The sequence below is a fragment of the Somniosus microcephalus genome, chromosome 2 (assembly GCF_052327205.1).
Source record: "Somniosus microcephalus isolate GS21.2 chromosome 2, FLI_Smic_1.0, whole genome shotgun sequence".
NCBI lineage: Eukaryota > Metazoa > Chordata > Chondrichthyes > Squaliformes > Somniosidae > Somniosus > Somniosus microcephalus.
The window spans coordinates 57,248,540-57,265,636 of NC_140988.1; positions in this window are offsets into that span (position 1 = coordinate 57,248,540).

Below are 17,097 nucleotides of genomic sequence, written 5' to 3' on the forward strand. Positions count from 1 at the left end.
GGGAGTGGCAGTGGACCAGTGGGTCAGTGGAGCAGGAACTTACTGTCCTCTCTCAGGATGACAGCATTGTTGATCCCACCACTGCCACTCCAACATTACACTTGTCGCTGCCTGTCATCCAGCCATCCCAGACTGCCGCCGCCCAGACTGCGGTGGTGCAGTGTACAGCCGGGCCTTCCAGGCCCAGAGCTGGTCGAGAGTGTCCTGCAAGGCCATCTGTAGTCTCTGGCACCGACACTCAGCAGCCTTCCACCAGCCCTGCTGCAGCCACTGGGGAGACACTACATAGGAGTACTAGATTAGGAAAGGTGACTGTAAAGAGGGGAGGCAAGGTTTGCACAAGGGTGATTAGACAATATTGTTGTATATATGTGGTTAATGGTTTTGATAAATTTATTACTGGAATGTTGCAGATTTGGTGCAGTGTCTCATTTCAGTTTTGGGGTGTGGTATGGAATCACAAAGTGATGGAATGATGGGGATGTGCTCAGCAACCGGAATGAGGACTTGAAGTCACTGGAAACGAAGTCTGGTGAGGAGGCAGAATGCCGATTGAGTAGCTGCCTCCTCCATCACTGCTGTTAGTCGCCTTCTTGAACCGCTGCAGTCTGTGTGGTGAAGGTACTCCCACAGTGCTGTTAGGGAGGGAGTTCCAGGATTTTGACCCAGCGACGATGAAGGGTCGGCGATATATTTCTAAGTCAGGATGGTGTGTGACTTGGAGGGGAACTTGGAGGTGGTGGTGTTCCCATGTGCCTGCTGCCCTTGTCCTTCTAGGTGGTAGAGGTCACGGGTTTGGGAGATTCTGCCGAAGAACCCTTGGCGAGTCGCTGCAGTACATCTTCTGGTGGTACACACTGCAGCCACATTACGCCGGTGGTGGAGGGAGTGAATGTTTAAGGTGGTGGATGGGGTGCCAATCAAGCGGGCTGCTTTGTCCTGGATGGTGTCGAGCTTCTTGAGTGTTGTCGGAGCTGCACTCATCCAGGCAAGTGGAGAGTATTCCATCACATTCCTGACTTGTGCCTTGTAGATGGTGGAAAGGCTTTGGGGAATCAGGAGGTGAGACACTTGCCGCAGAATACCTAGCCTCTGACCTGCTCTTGTTGCCACAGTGTTTATGTGGCTGGTCCAGTTAAGTTTCTGGTCAATGGTGCCCCCAGGATGTTGATGGTGGTGGATTCGGCGATGGTAATGCCGTTGAATGTCAAGGGGCGGTGATTGGACTCTCGCTTGTTGGAGATAGTCATTTCCTGGCACGAATGTTACCTGCCAATTATCAGCCCAAGCCTGAATGTCGTCCAGGTCTTGTTGCATGCTGGCATAGACTGCTTCATTATCTGAGGAATTGTGAATGGCACTGAAAACCGTGCAGTCATCAGCGAACATCCCCATTTCTGACCTAATGTTGGAGGGATGGTCATTGAATAAGGAGCTGAAGATGGTTTGGGCCTAGGACACTGCCCTGAGGAACTCCTGCAGCAATGGCCTAGGGCTGAGATGATTGACCTCCAACCACCACAACCATCTTCCTTTGTCCTTTCCCCTCCTATTCCCATTGACTTCAGTTTTACTCGGGCTCCTTGATGCCACACTCGGTCAAATGCTGCCTTAATGTCAAGGGCAGTCACTCTCATCTCACCTCTGGAATTCAGCTCCTTTGTCCATGTTTGGACCCACGCTGTAATGAGGTCTGGAGCCGAGTGATCCTGGCGGAACCCAAACTGGGCATCCGTGAGCAGGTTATTGGTGCGTAAGTGTTGCTTCATAGCACTGTCGACGACACCTTCCATCACTTTGCAGATGATTGAGAGTAGACTGATGGGGCGGTAATTGGCTGGATTGGATTTGTCCTGCCTTTTGTGGACAGGAACTACCTCGGCAGTTTTCCACATTGTCGGATGGATGCCAGTATTATAGCTATACTGGAACAGCTTGGCTAGAGGCGCAGCTATTTCTGGAGCACAAGTCTTCAGTACGACAGCCGGGATGTTGTCGGGGCCCACAGCCTTTGCTGTATCCCGTGTGTTCAGCAGTTTCTTGATATCACGTGGAGTGAATCGAATTGGCTGAAAGCTGGCTTCTGTGATGGTGGGGACCTCAGGAGGAGGTCAACATGAATCATCCACTCGGCACTTCTGGCTGAAGATGGTTGCAAATGCTTCAGCCTTGTCTTTTGCACTCACTTGCTGGGCTCCACCATCATTGAGGATGGGGATATTCATGGAGCCTCCTCCTCCCATTAGCTGTTTAATGGTCCACCACCATTCACGACTGGATGTGACAGGACTGCAGAGCTTTGATCTGATCCGTTGATTGTGGGATCGCTTAGCCCTGTCTATAGCATGTTGTTTCTGCTTTTTAGCATGCATGTAGTCCTGTGTTGCAGCTTCCCCAGGTTGGCACCTCATTCTTAGGTACGCCTGGTGCTGTTCCTGGCATGCTCTTCTACACTCCTTATTTAACCAGGGTTGGTCCCCTGGCCTGATGGTAATGGTAGAGTGAGGGATATGCTGGGCCATGAGGTTACAGATTGTGGTGGAATACCATTCTGCTGCTGCGGATGGTCCACTGCACCTCATGGATGCCCAGTTTTGAGCTGCTAAATCTATTCTGAATCTGTCCCAATTAGCACGGTGTTAGTGCCACACAACACGATGGAGGGTGTCCTCAGTTTGAAGATGGGACTTCGTCTCCACAATGACTGTGCGGTGGTCACTGCTACCAATGCTGTCATGGACAGATGCATCTGTGACAGGTAGATTGGTGAGGACTAGGTCAAGTAGATTTTTTCCTCGTGTTGGTTCTCTCACCACCTGTCGCAGGCCCAGACTGGCAGCTATGCCCTTCAGGACTCGGCCAGCTCAGTCAGTAGTAGTGCTACCGAGCCACTCTTGGTGATGGACATTGAAGTCCCCCACCCAGAGTACATTCTGCGCCCTTGCTACTCTCAGTGCTTCTTCCAAGTGATGTTCAACATGGAGGAATACTGATTCATCAGCTGAGGGAGGGCGGTAGGTGGTAATCAGCAGGAGGTTTCCTTGCCCATGCTTGACTTGAAGCCATGAGACTTCATGGGGTCCGGAGTCAATGTTGAGGACTCCCAGGGCCACTCCTTCCCGACTGTATACCACTGTGCCACCACCCCTGGTGGGTCTGTCCTGCCAGTGGGACAAGACATACCCAGGGATGCTGATGGAGGGATTTGGGACATCGGCTGAAAGGTATGGTTCTGTGAGTATGACTATGTCAGGCTGTTACTTGACTAGTCTGTGGGACAGCTCTTCCAATTAAGGCACAAGTCCCCAGATGTTGGTGAGGAGGGCTTTGCAGGGTCGACTGGGCTGGGTGTGCTGCTGTCGTGTATATAGCAGGTGCTGAGGTCAATGCCGGGTGGCCCGTCCGGTTTTATTCTTAATGGCCCAGTAATTCCGGTCCCAATGCGTGAGTACGGACAGGGTACCGCGGAAAACCGGCATTTCCTCTCCTCTGAACCAAGGGGTTAAGAGGCGGTTCCCTTGCGACGTTGGAAGCAGCGCGTACGCATTGAACTTTGTTTTTTTTGACAGGTTTGTCCATGAGTGAAGGCCTCCACTTTTTACGAATGTAAAAAGCAGACATAAGGACTTAGTTTTATAAGGTAAGTGGTCTAATAATTAAAGTTAGAACATTTTTTCCACAGGTTTATTATTTTTAAAGAATTTACAGTAAGGTAAGTGTATTTTTGGACCCGATTTCTTGAAAAAAAATTTTGGCAGAAATTTGAATAATTGTTTAAAATAGTTTTTTAAAGTTATTAATAGTTAATTTAATTATTGGAATTTTTTAAAACTTTTATTTAAAGTTTAAGTAGTGTATTGGGCGCCCGGCCTTTTCATGAGTTTGACAGGTTTTATGTCTAACTCATGAATGGACTTTTGTAAACTCCCATTGGTTGCCCAGTGCTCACGTGATCCCAGCCGGCTCATCGCACTAAGTACGCCGCTGGATCACGCACGCACAGCGCGCCGGGAGCTGAACCGGGCCACAGACTGGAAATCCACGCAGGCCCAGTCTTCAAATGTCAGCGCGATATGTAAGTGTAGGTCGGGGGCTTCTGGGCCATTGATTCTTGTAGTGGTTTGCTACAACTGAGTGGCTTGCTAGGCCATTACAGAGGGCAGTTAAGAGTCAACCACATTGCTGTGGGACTGGAGTCACATATAGACCAGACCAGGTAAGGACGGCAGATTTCTTTCCCTAAAGGACATTTGTGAACCAGATGGGTTTTTATGACAATCTGATAGTTTCATGTTCATCATTACTGATACTAGCTTTTTATTCCAGATTTATTTAATTAACTGAATTTAAATTCCCCAGCTGCCGTGCCAAAGGACTTTACAGCCAATTAATTGTTTTTTTTGTAAGTGCAGTCACTGTTTTGTGCGCAGCAAGGTCCCACAAACAGCAATGAGATAATGACCAGATTACTTGCTTTAGGGATATTGGTGCAGCTTTGTCTGCAGATGCTGGGCACTCTGATGATAAAGAGATCACTTCCTGACCCCTCAATGCCCCTCCACCATCTACACAGCTCAAATCAGAAATGTGATGGAATATTCACCGCTCACCTCGATGGGTGCAGTTGCAACAACATTCAAGAAGTCCAACACCATCTAAGACAAAACAGTCCGCTTGAATGGTGCCTCTGTCACTGGACTGAATCTCCAGCCCTCTACTACTGGCACACTGTGGCTGCAGTATGCACTATCTACAAGATGCATTGCAGCAACTTGCCAAGCTTACTTCTAAAGTACCTTCCAGCTCAGTGAACTGTACCACAGAGAAAGCCAAGAGCAGCAGCATCATGGGAACACCATCACCTCCACACCATACACTATAGTCATGTCTTCCACCATCCTGACTTGGGCATATTTCATCGCTCTTTCATTGTTGCTGGTTTAATCACCTGGAATTCCCTACCTAATACCATTGTGGAAGCCCCATTAGAGGACTGCATAAGTCCAACAAAATCAAATCAAATCAAATCAAATCAACTTTTATTGTCATTGTTAGTGCACAAGTGCAGTACAACGAAATGTAGGCTTGCGGCTCCCGAGAGTGTACATTTAGATTAAGACATTTAAACATTCAACATACATTTGGCTTGTAATACATTAACATAAACATAACCATAATAAAGTGCATTGGCAGATGTGCAGGCTTTAGAGTTTATTTGTGGAGTTCAGTAGGATGACAGCCCTGGGAAAGAAGCTGTTCCTAAATCTGGTCGTACGGGTGCGAATGCATCTGTAGCGTCTCCCAGATGGCAGGAGGGCGAACAGACTGTGGCTGTTATCACCATTATCACCTTCTTAGGGTAACTAAAGACGGGAAATGAATCGGGATGTGCCAGTGTCACCCACAGCTCAAGAACAAATAAAATAAATTCAAATATCTCTTGTAGTCATAGAATCATAGAACGGTTACAGCACAGAAGGAGGCCATTTGGCCCGTCGAGCCCGTGCCGGCAACTTGTGAGTTGTAATTTTTTTCACAAAACTTTTTCACTGTGGCTGCAGTCACAGCTAAAAGTTATTTGTCTTTACCCCAACTAATACACATGCGGGGGCAGGGTGGGCGAGCGCAAACCCAAAGCTGAAATATTGGAATTGGGGGAAATTAACCGAGGCTTCAAATAACTTCATAATGTCCAAACTGAATTCTGAACCTGGGCTAGATTTGGGGGTGCAATATCAGTGAAAAATGGAAGATTTTTTCTTCAACCATATGCTTTTTATTTCCTCTGTAGGAGAGTGCTTCAGAAATTTTCAGCGCACATTCTCTGTATTTTTGTCCAGTTATGCTATTGTAACCATTAGCACTGAAAACTGGGTTTCCCTTCACATACCAGTACCACCCATACAATTTTACAAAGGCAACCTCCTAAAACATATCATAGTTAAAATTCCTCATAACAATTAATACATTTTTTTAAAAGCTTAACCAGCATACCTTTGCCATAAGGGCCTGCAGCCCTGGGTTCAACAATTAAAGCTGTACAAATGTTGTATTAAAGCATTCTCTTGACAGCTGTCAGTTTTTGCCCAGACATGTTACACTAGCAGGAACCCATACATATTCTTGCTCATCAGAAGAGGAAACTGTTGATACCAAGATATGCACTTAGATCTGCGTTCTTGTCCAAAAATACTTTGATCTGGTTGAATCCTCCCCCCTCACCCCCGATCCATTCTACGAAGAGAAATAGGGGGAGAAATTCACTAGCGCCCCATCTGGGGCGCTAATTTTTAAAAGTTTGAAAAGTTAGCAGCAGGCGCTAACGATTTCAAACTTTTGAAAAATTCACCGTTTGTGCTCCAAGAGCGAAGTGGAGCGCTAAATCTAGGGCTCCACTTCCTTCTTGGAGCGCAATTATCAGCAGGCGGGGCGGAGACTTCAGCAGCGCGCCACACTGGGCCGTGCAGCACTGCCGTGTTCAAAGGCTCCTTCCCTCCCTTAAAGGGAAAGACCATCGCTGCAGGCTCTGCAATTTAAAAAGTACCTACCTGGACCACCAAGGCAGCCGCACGATCAGCCGACACTCTAGCAGAGAGCCAGACTGATCTATCGCAGGCGGGAACCCAAGAGAAAAAGTGCAACAGGGTAAGTTTTTTTTTTACTTACCTCGGCCACCTCGCCTTTAATCATCACCCCCGAAGTGGCCGGCCGCCCGATACACGCCTCCTGCATCTGTCGTTGTTTTTGACCGCTGCTGCTGCAGGGGGTGGAAGTCAATTTCAGGTCCGGGGTGTTGTGCACAGCGATGACGTCACCATCTCCGGGTGAGGGAGATCGGGGCACAACGGCATAGCGCCAGCACAAAACTCCCGCCGAATATGACGGGAGTCGATGTCAGCGCTGTGCCCAGTCACAAAGCCATTTGCGCCCTGTTAGCACCCCTGGGGGAACTGCAAAGGCATCCAATTTCACCCCCCTCGTGTTCTTAGTGCATAGTACTACACACACAATTCCCTGATGAAACCTGAGGGGTAATTTTGTGAATTTGTGCTTCCAACGCAAAACTCCGCCTGCTGATTGCCAGTTTGAATACCAGAGGCCGCAAAATTTGGCTTATTAGCAGCCATATTGGCTCCAAATCTGCAGCCACAACTGCAATCTCAGAGCAGGGCAAGCACCGCATTGCTAGTGGCTGTGAAGGTGACCGTGACCATGAACTTTTATGTGTCAGGCTCCTTCCAGGCTGGAGCTGGAGATATTTGCAACATCTCCCAGTTTGCCACTTTTGCATAAGGGAGGTTACTGAGCCTCTGTATTCCAAGAGAGCCAAATACATTTCATTCTCTCTTGCCAAACAGCAGCAGAAGGAGCGAGCACGCGGCTTCGCGAGGATTGCAGGCTTACCCATGGAGCGTGGGATTCCACTCTCTGAACATGCAGTTGGAGTGCGGCCATACGCAGTGAATCATGCAGGTCAATGCCCGGTATCCTGGTGGCAGTCATGATGCCTTCATTCTGCGGCAGTCCTCTGTGCCATCTGCAGTTGAGCCACTGTGACAATCCAGAGGGTGACGACTGGGCAACAAGGGCTATCCGTTAATGACATGGCTCATTACTCTGGTGCACAGCCCACGCACACGTGGGCAGCATGCATACAATGAAAGCCACCCTGCCACATGAAATATCATATAGCACACCATTGGTGAGCTGAAACAATGCTTCCGCTGCCTGGACCACACTGGAGGAGCCCTGCAGTACTCAGCAGAGCAGGTGTCAAGATTCATGGTGGTCTACTGCATGCTGCACAACCTCTCCATCATGTAGGCACAGGCCTTGCTGTTGAGTCTGTGTTTTCAAATGTAGTTATGCTGAATAACAGGACACAGACTACAGAAGTAATTAAACAAGTCTTTCGTGATTGAGGGTCAGGGCTGAACTGGGATACACTTTGCTCCGCAGGGTTTATATACCGGTGTGGTCACCACCGGTACTACAATGTACAGGAGCCATCAAAAAGTAGTCCATCACCTTAAGGTATCCTCTTAAGGTGGTACAGGTTACATACACTACACTTGCCACCAGCTATACTGCGACCAGATGAGGAGCAGGAGGAGGAGGAGGAGGAGCAGTGACATTGGGTAGGCATGTTACTATTCAAGGGACAGGAGATGAAGGTGCAGAATTACAGCCTATGTTGACTGACACATCAGCCATTTTTTATATGTGTGTGGACAGCACATTGACTGATGTTGCAGTTGATCCATGTAGTGGTATGCAAGGAGGCAGAGGCAGAAAAGTTGAAGGAGCCAGGGTGTGAGGGGGTGGCATTAACTTCCATTGGCTGTGTTTACTCTGCTGACTTGGAGCGTATCAATATATGTCAAACTAGAAAACTAGCAACAGATTCAATAAAGCTGACAACCCAAGGATAGCCTGATTATCAGCCTGTGACTTATGAAAACAAGAATAATGCAAGCTTTCTAACTTAAGCTGCAGGTATATGCAACATTCCTTCTCTTGTATTGGAGGGGGAAAATGTAATTACAGGAAACCCTGATTGTTTCAAAACCAAACATGAAGGCACAAAATTGATGCAGTTCTTGGGACGGTGGGTGGGGGGGACGGGGTGGTGCGTGGGGGGAGAGAACAGGTTGCAAGCTTAAATTTTGCATTTCAAATTATGCATTCTGATTAATTTTGAGGACTTTTGTACTAAAAGCCAACGTTACATTTGGATTTTCCACAGGAAGTGGCCATGATGCCTTTATCCTGGCTCTAGCGGATCCAGAACCACGTAAAGCAGACCACCAGGATGTCGTGTACTCAGAGGAGTCCTTGGTGGCTGCTGCAAGAGGCACCTGATGCGAACCTTAGTTTAATGCATTGTTTGGTTTTATCAGGAAGTGGTTGACTGGACGAAATACTGTAATTGCAGTCAGTCTTCCATTGAGAGCGGAAGCTACCTACATTCTCTTTGGGGCAACGGAGGGTGGCATAATATTTTTAAACTAACACTGCAGCTTCTGTGTTGCATCGAGTCATGAGTCTGGGGTAATAATGATGCTCTTGGGTGTGGATTGGGTTTTGACAGTGGTGTGCTACAAGTAATTACAGGAGGTTGATTACTGGGCTGAACTGTGGTAAATCAATATACAGCAGGAAATGACACTGGGCTGGGTGTGGCCGGCTTTATGCCAAAGGCTAAATGAGGTAGTAGAGGGGATCTTCCAACCACTGATTTCATAACTGTGCATCTCCAGAAAATTGCCCAGCTGAAAAAGTAGTTTGCAGTGTCTATCAGGTGTACGATTAGTTATGAATGAGTTAGTGGCATTGTCATGATTACAGTGTTTAGCACTAAACCTTAAACAATATCTTCCCATTTTTTGGCATTCAGCCTGATCAAACAACCTGAAACAGCACTAGTTATGAAATTCTCAGCAGTCAAGGACCAGACCTGAGATTTATTTTGGCACCTTCCTTCAGTCAAACAAGTGTTTGCAAATTAACACAGAAAGTCATATGGCTTCACTAACTGTAGTTGAGCCAGCCTGATGATACATTTGTACTAAAGCTCAGCTTTCTATGAAAATACCCATGCATCAACTGAAAGGAAGACAGAGAAGCAGTTTTAAGACTGTAGTTTTTGGCATCAGCCTATGTTTTAAGCAGTCACAATCTGTCTGAATGTTTGTTTTGAAAATAAACATGACTTAGAGTTTCGTAAGAATTCATTCCAAAGTAATGGATTTTTTCCTAGGTTTAAGGAGCTGAGCATTTCTAATCCATGTTTGCACACCTGTCGATTGACATGAGTGTTATTGTGCATTGAGATTCATTTTTAAACTTTTGAAGAGACAGTATCTCTTTTTGTTAGTCTATTTTGGCTCTATTCCAAAACTATACACTATCATAACTACACAACAAACCTTTTAACACACTCCAGTTTAAAAAAAATCCAGAGAGACTGCTGCCACTGGAAGATTGAACATAGACAACTACAGGGGGGACAGATCTCAACTGGTCTTAACTGTAGGAGTTTTTCTTATTAAAAAAATACTAAATAATAATTTGAAATGCAGCATTTTAACCATTGAGTGAATATAAGATTAAAAATGAAAAATAGACATTATTCATTACATATTGTAACAACATTGGTGAATCAAATCTGCATGATGAAGAGATCAAAAGAAAAACCATGATTGCTGGAAATCTGAAATAAAAGCAGAAGCTGCTGGGAATACAGAGCAGGTCTATCAGCATCTGAGATTTGTTTTGAGTGAGCTCCTTCATCAGAGTGAAGGCTGCGATGAATACACACAATTGAAAACTAACCTTAAAACAGTAGATCCTGAGGTAGCTACTCTCAGCCAGGCAAGTGGTAGGAACACCAGAATTGTTTCAGTAATCCTGGGGTAGGGAGAGGAAAAATCAACTTGGCTTCCTGCTCTTGATGTTATCCTGTTACCCTTGCTGGAAATGCGTGTATACGAATGTCGGAGGATGACAGGATTAGGCTTGGCTGGGTGTTGATATTCACCGGCTGACTTTCCACAGGGCCTCTCCCAAATGTCCTAATTAACTTCAACGGGAAATCCGTAGAATCCTTGAAAAAAGTGTTTTTGACATTTCTCCAGGGTTTCCATGGATCTCTTGCAAAAGTTACAGTAGACAATTGGGAGAACCATTGCAAAAAAATCAACCTCTCATTATTTAAGTTCACATATAAAGGATGGCCCTTCTGTTGATGTATTGGAAAGTCAGAGACCATGAAACTGTAACCCAACAAGTCAGCATCTTTTAGAGAAGAAGGAGTAAAGTTTGGATGAAAGGAAAGAACAAACAACCTAAATTCTGCATCCAAAAGAAATGATCAAACTATTGTTACAGTATAAGCTCCTCTCACATTGGTGTTTATTTTACAATCTCCCTATATTGTTTCCGAAGTGCCCTATGATTGTGAAATATGTAACGTGATTAGATACTGATGACATTATGGGGGTAAATTTCAATCCTTCTGTTTTTTTAATGAGCACCATTTATTTCTGGGAGAGATGGTCCATTCAGATCAAACTTGTGCTCTGCACCACAAGTGGTGTTTCCAAATCAGTTTCCAATAATTGCACTTACAGCATTGTGAAACAGCCGTCCCCATTGTCTGTTAAATATAAAAGAACAGAAACATTGATCAACTTAATTTGCTATAATTGTTTATAAAGTTGTGACCAATTCAAAAACTTTTGCATTGACGAACTTAAGGAAACTGCCTCCTGAGTCATTAAAGTTTCAAATGACAAATTCCGTCATCCCATCACCAGCGTTGCAGGCTGAAACCAAATTCATTTCATCTGAGATCAGATTTTATATTCTGTTCAGCAGTCTAAAACCATCACCATTTAGCGAGCTCATATTTCCATTGTTAAACAAGATTAATCTCCCCTCAGGTAGTAAACCATCCGGAGTTTAGATCTTAACTGTCACTCAGCCGTCCTCCAAGTGGCAGCAGTCTGAGTACTGTCAAATATTTACTACCAAAGGCCATATATTCTTCTGTGCATTTAATCTTATGAAAGAGTGGGTAAAAGGTGTGCACAACTGGTAGAAAGCAGTATCAGACTACTCCTTCTTTTAGTGCCAGGAGTCCGAGTAGCATTCCCATCCTAAAATGGGTCAATGGAAATTACTGAAAAGAAAATAACAACTTCTTGCCCACTAGCAACTACTTGCATTTATATAGTGCCTTTAATTGTAGTAAACCGTCTCAAGGCACTTCAGAGGAGCGTAATCAGACAAAGAAATTGACACCGAGCCAAAGAAGAAGACATTAGAAAAGGTGATCAAAAGCTTGGGTATAGAGGTAGGTTTTGTGAAGTGTTTTAAAGGAGGAGAGCACGGTAGAGAGGCGGAGAGGTTTAGGGAGGAAATTCCAGAGCTTAGGGCCTTGGCAGCAATGGTGGGGCGAAAGGAGTCGGGATGCGCAGGAGGCCCGAATTGGAGGAATGCAGAGTTCTCGGAGGGTTGTAGGGCTGGAGGAGGTTACAGAAATAAGAAGGGGCAAGACCCTGGAGGGTTTTGAAAACAAGGATGACAATTTTAAAGTTGAGGCATTGGTGAACTTGGAGCCAATCTAGGTCAGCGAGCACAGGGGTGATGGGTGAACAGGACTTGGTGTGAGTTAGGACACAGGCATCAGAGTCTGGGATGAGCTCAAGTTTATGGAGGGTGGAAGGTGGGAGGCCGGCCAGGAGATCATTGGAATAGTTGAGCCTGGAGGTAACAAAGGCATGGGTGAGAGCTTCAGCAGGAGATGGGCTGAGGCAGGGCAGAGATGGGTAATATTACAGAGACTGAATTGGCGGTCTTAGTGATGGAGAGGATATGGATTTGAAAGCTCAGCTGAGGATCCCATAGGATGATGAGGTTTTGAACAGTTAGATTCAGCCTGAGAGACAATGGCTTCAGTCTTCCCAATGTTTAATTGGAGGAAATTACTGCTCATCCAGTACTGGATGTCGGACAAGCAACCTGGCAACACAAGAGTAGTGCAGGGGTCGAGAGAGGTGGTGGTGAGGTAGAGCTGGGTGTCGTCACCCCACATGAGGAACGTGATGTTTGCTTTCAGATTGATGTCACTGGTGGGCAATATGTAAATAAGAGCTAGGAGGTGGTCAAGGACAGATCCTTGGGGGACGCAAGAGATAACAGCATGGGAGCAAGAAGAGAAGCCATTCTCTAGCTACGACTGGATAGATAAGAATGTAACCACGTGAGCGCTGTTCCTCATAGCTGGACAACGGAGGCGAGGTGTTAGTGGAGGATGGTGAGTGGTGTGGTCAACCATGTCAAAGGCAGCAGACAGGTTGAGAAGGATGAGGCGAGATAGTGCACCATGGTCACAGTCACATAGGATGTCATTTGTGACTATGATCAATGCTCACCCTAATTTTTCTTTGGTCTGCACAGCCTCTTTAATGGGCTACACAGCCCATTTAAACTTCCACGCATTGGGAAGCCGGCTCGCTGGCTGCGCGGGGCCTCGAGACAGCTGTGCAGCCACGCAGATTAAAGGGAAGGTGACTATGATTCATTTGATTTGCTAATGATTTGTTAAACACAATCACAAGAAACTTATACAAAATGATCCATGTCTAGAGGCCAAAATGAAAAATTTAGCATCCAAATGAAATGAACTCCAAGTCAGACCTTGTGTCAGTCAGCTGAGATGTGGTTTCTGGGTTACAGATTAGTGCAGTAGTCATTCATTTCCAGATATCTCAGTACAGTAAGAAAGCATGGCCTAGGAGGAGGCCTAGTAAATAAACTATTGCTAGCAGCAGATGTACTACATTAGACAAGGCACAGCTGAGGCTGTGTCATCTGCTCCATGAAGATCAGCAGAGACTACACTGCACCTCCTGTGGCACTAAAGGTCACCACTGCCCTCAGCTTTTAAACCACAGGGCGCTTCCAGCCACCCACAGAGGACAGATGTCAGCCACTTTGCTGTTCACCCCTCCATTTAGGAGCTAACTGAAACTGTTTCGCTTCACAGACTATGCAGTCGATGATGAATAAAACCAATATATGGCCATGGAGTTCAACACTTAGAACATCAAAGTACTTGGCACAGTACAAGCTGTAGGTCCTTCTACCATATTGAAAGCAGATGTCTGTCATATGGCTAATGAAGAGACAAAGACTTGGGACAGCAGCTTGGATGCTGTTACTTGTAGGTTGGGTATGAGAACACATACACCGATATCAACCTCTGTACCAACCATGAATTGATTGCAGAGAGGCAAGCAGCTGCTGCTGATGTTCCATGTCTCCATCTAGTCAATGGAGTATGGTGTGTGCCCATGTTTTAGTCAAGAAGATGGTGGCAATACACGAACACATTTATGGTGTGATATGCTGCTCACCATGCCATGTGAGGAGTTCCTGATACCTGCTGACTGCCTAATGAGAACTCAAGTCCATGTGTGTCAGTTGTCTAACGACCAACTAATTACTATCCTCCTTGGAGCATGAGTAAGCTGAGTCTTTTTAGGATCATATGGCCCAAAGGTAACATGCCTGGCAATAGAAGATTGAAACTTAGTCAACCCTTCAAAGCAGAGTCAGTAATCCAATACCTGTGGCAGGTCCAAAGTACTCCACTGATTGGCCAGCTGGCTTGGCTCATTAATAGAACCTCTAGGGACAGACTTATTACTAAGACCTAGAATTCTTCCCACTCAACTCCAGATAATCTTCCAAGACAATTCCTCAACAGGCAGGGTGGTCCTGGATGGACATACAGGGGGACGGTTACCTGTGCTGGTAAGATGCATGGTTTAATTGGGTATGCGCTAAGGGATTTCTACACTTTTCATCTCGCCACCTGACACCTAATCTCTCTGGACTAAGGCAAGTGGTGTATGTCCCAGCAGGGAGAGAGTGTGCACTCCATAGGGGGCAAACAGAAACTCAGCCTGTGTGTATCTCTCAATAGCTTGTCTTGGTGAACCCTGAGTATGGTAGTGGGTTCCAAAGATGTCAGTAACCCAACTGTCCAAAAAAAGGTTAAATGTTATATACGATCATCATGAACTGATCGCTGATAAAAGGTGTGGAATGGAAAGATCTGCCTGTATGTAATATGGCTTCATAAAGGCTTTCAATGAGGAAAATACTTTACCCCAAACAACAACAACTTGCATTTATTGAGTACTTTCAATGTAGAAAAAAGGTCCTTCATAGAGGCATTGTGTGAAGTGAGTAAGAGACGTTTGGATTCCTGTGAGAGTCCGTTGCTAGTGAGAATTCAGACTACATTCTTCAAATTAGACAGAAAGGGGTGTTAGTGCATGCAAAATGCTCTGTGTGGATTGTCAAGGATGCTCATTGTATTTAGGGCAGCATATTTGCATATGGGCTGGATTTTCATTGAGGAGTCGGTTAGGAGGCAGGACTACAACTTTCAGGGCTGTAGTCCCGCCTCCATTGAGATGTGGCCAATCCACGCGATTTTAACTTGATTGACCTTGTTGAGCCTGCCCAGCAGGCTCAGCAGGCCAATTAAGGGCCACCCGGCAACAGGTGACATCACAGACTGAAATTTCATCTGTCAAGAGGTTTTGACAGATGAAATATCAGCGTTTCACAGCTGTTTGAAGTTGTCAAGCACTGACAGTCTTACTTCTAACCTGAGTCCTTCTCCACAGACTCAATTAGAAATCTCTCCTGCACAGAAAGCTGAAGGCTGTCACTTTTGATAGTTCACAGCCATTCTGCTTTCTGTGCTGGTGAGATGAGGGACTCTCGAGACCTAAAGGAAGGAAGGCTGAAAAGGTAAGAAAAGGTAATTTGAACTTCTTTACACACTTTAGACACACCAAACACTCTTACCTTTGCACTCATGCACACATCACTCACCTGAACACCGGACATCTCGACCCCTCCAAGTCCTTCAACCCGACGGCCTGCCTCGCAAACTTGGCATGGTTTGGAGCCATCGGGAATCCCACACTTCAGCATTAAAAATAGGGATTAGGCTAAAAACTGCCTGTTAACTACCTGTTAACAGGCAGTTAATTGGCACTAATCCCTTCCCGTCTCGGGGAGGCAGGTCCTAGTGCGGGGCGGGTATCCGACTCCTTTGAAACTAGCATGAAGGCGGGTTGGGTGCGGGATGGGGTCAGGACCTCTGATTAAGGGATTTTAACCCCCCACATGCCTCCAATCCTGACTCCACGGCCCAATGAAAATCCAGCCCTAGTGTCAGAAAATGGAGCAGAGAATCTGTGTGCTCAAGCAGCAATTGGCCACATTCTGCAGCATCAGAGAAGGTGAGGGGTTTCTGGATCATATCTCCAGAATATGGTCACCCAAGAGAGAGTGTTAAACAGTTCAGGTCATAGTGTATTAAGAGAAGAGTGAGCGACCATTCGCTGGATGGAACCAGGATCCACAGGTGCAAGGAACCTCTAGTTACTGGAACAGTCCAATAGATACTATAGCCTAGAAATCTGATCAGGCCACACCCATTTATCAGGTGTTGAAGCAAATTATAATTAGGGTTGTGTTATTGAGCGGGAGTTTCAGGGGCGAAAAATTCAGCTCTGTAACGCCCGATTTCCGGCCCTAGGGTGCTGGTTTGTGCCGAAAATGGTGTCCGCGCTGTACACGCACACTTGTGGTGCGTGCCGTGCTGAACGCCATCTTGGTGATAGTGGTACGGCGGCCGTTAGGAGCATGCGACGGAAGTATGCAGACTACACAGATCGAGATGACAGTCAGCGTGCAACACTAATTTGACACCAGCGCTGCCATTTTTGTCGTCAACACTGGAGCTAATGCCCTGTGTTAATGTCGCACAGCTGAACATACGTTCAGCATCAGCAAGAACCCCCTACCAGCGATATTTGAAAGGATCAGCAACCACTCTAAGGTTAGTTGCTGATTAATTTCGACTGGCTCTGTGTAAGTTTGTGGAACTGTTTGGAGCTTTCTAGAGTTGTTTAAATTTGGTGAGATGACAGGGAGTGGTGCTGCAAGTGGAGAAGGCCTTGCTTCTGACTTCAAGGGTCTGGTCGGACCACTTGCTCCCAGTCATGGGGGCTCTAGTTGTCGTCCCCCTTGGCCTGCAGCATGACAGGGAGATGGAGCAGAGGCAGCAAAGGAGAGACAGAGGGGGGAGGAGGAGGGGGAGAAGGGCTCTCAGCAGGAGGCCTTACCTATCTAGGGTCTTCCGAGATAAATTTTCTTACCTCAGCCTGAGCCAAGAGCAGTATATGAGGTGTCTGCGCTTTTCGAAGGAGGTGCTCACTGAACTCTGCCACCTCTTGCAAACAGACCTGCAGCCTCCTCCAGGGTAAGGACAGCGCTGCCAGAGGCTGTGAAGGTGACCGTGGCCCTGAATTTCTTCATGTTGGAATGAGTCCAGGCTGGAGCAGGCGACACCTGTAATATCTCACAGTTCGCCGTCCACTGCTGCCGAGAGCGAGTCCCGAAGGCTGTGTTGCCTACCCGGTGCCAGGGTTAAGGACATCTCCTCTGGGCTGGAAAGAAACTTGCAGTGGGAGGGGGTGGATCCAGTTGTCATGGTCCATGTTG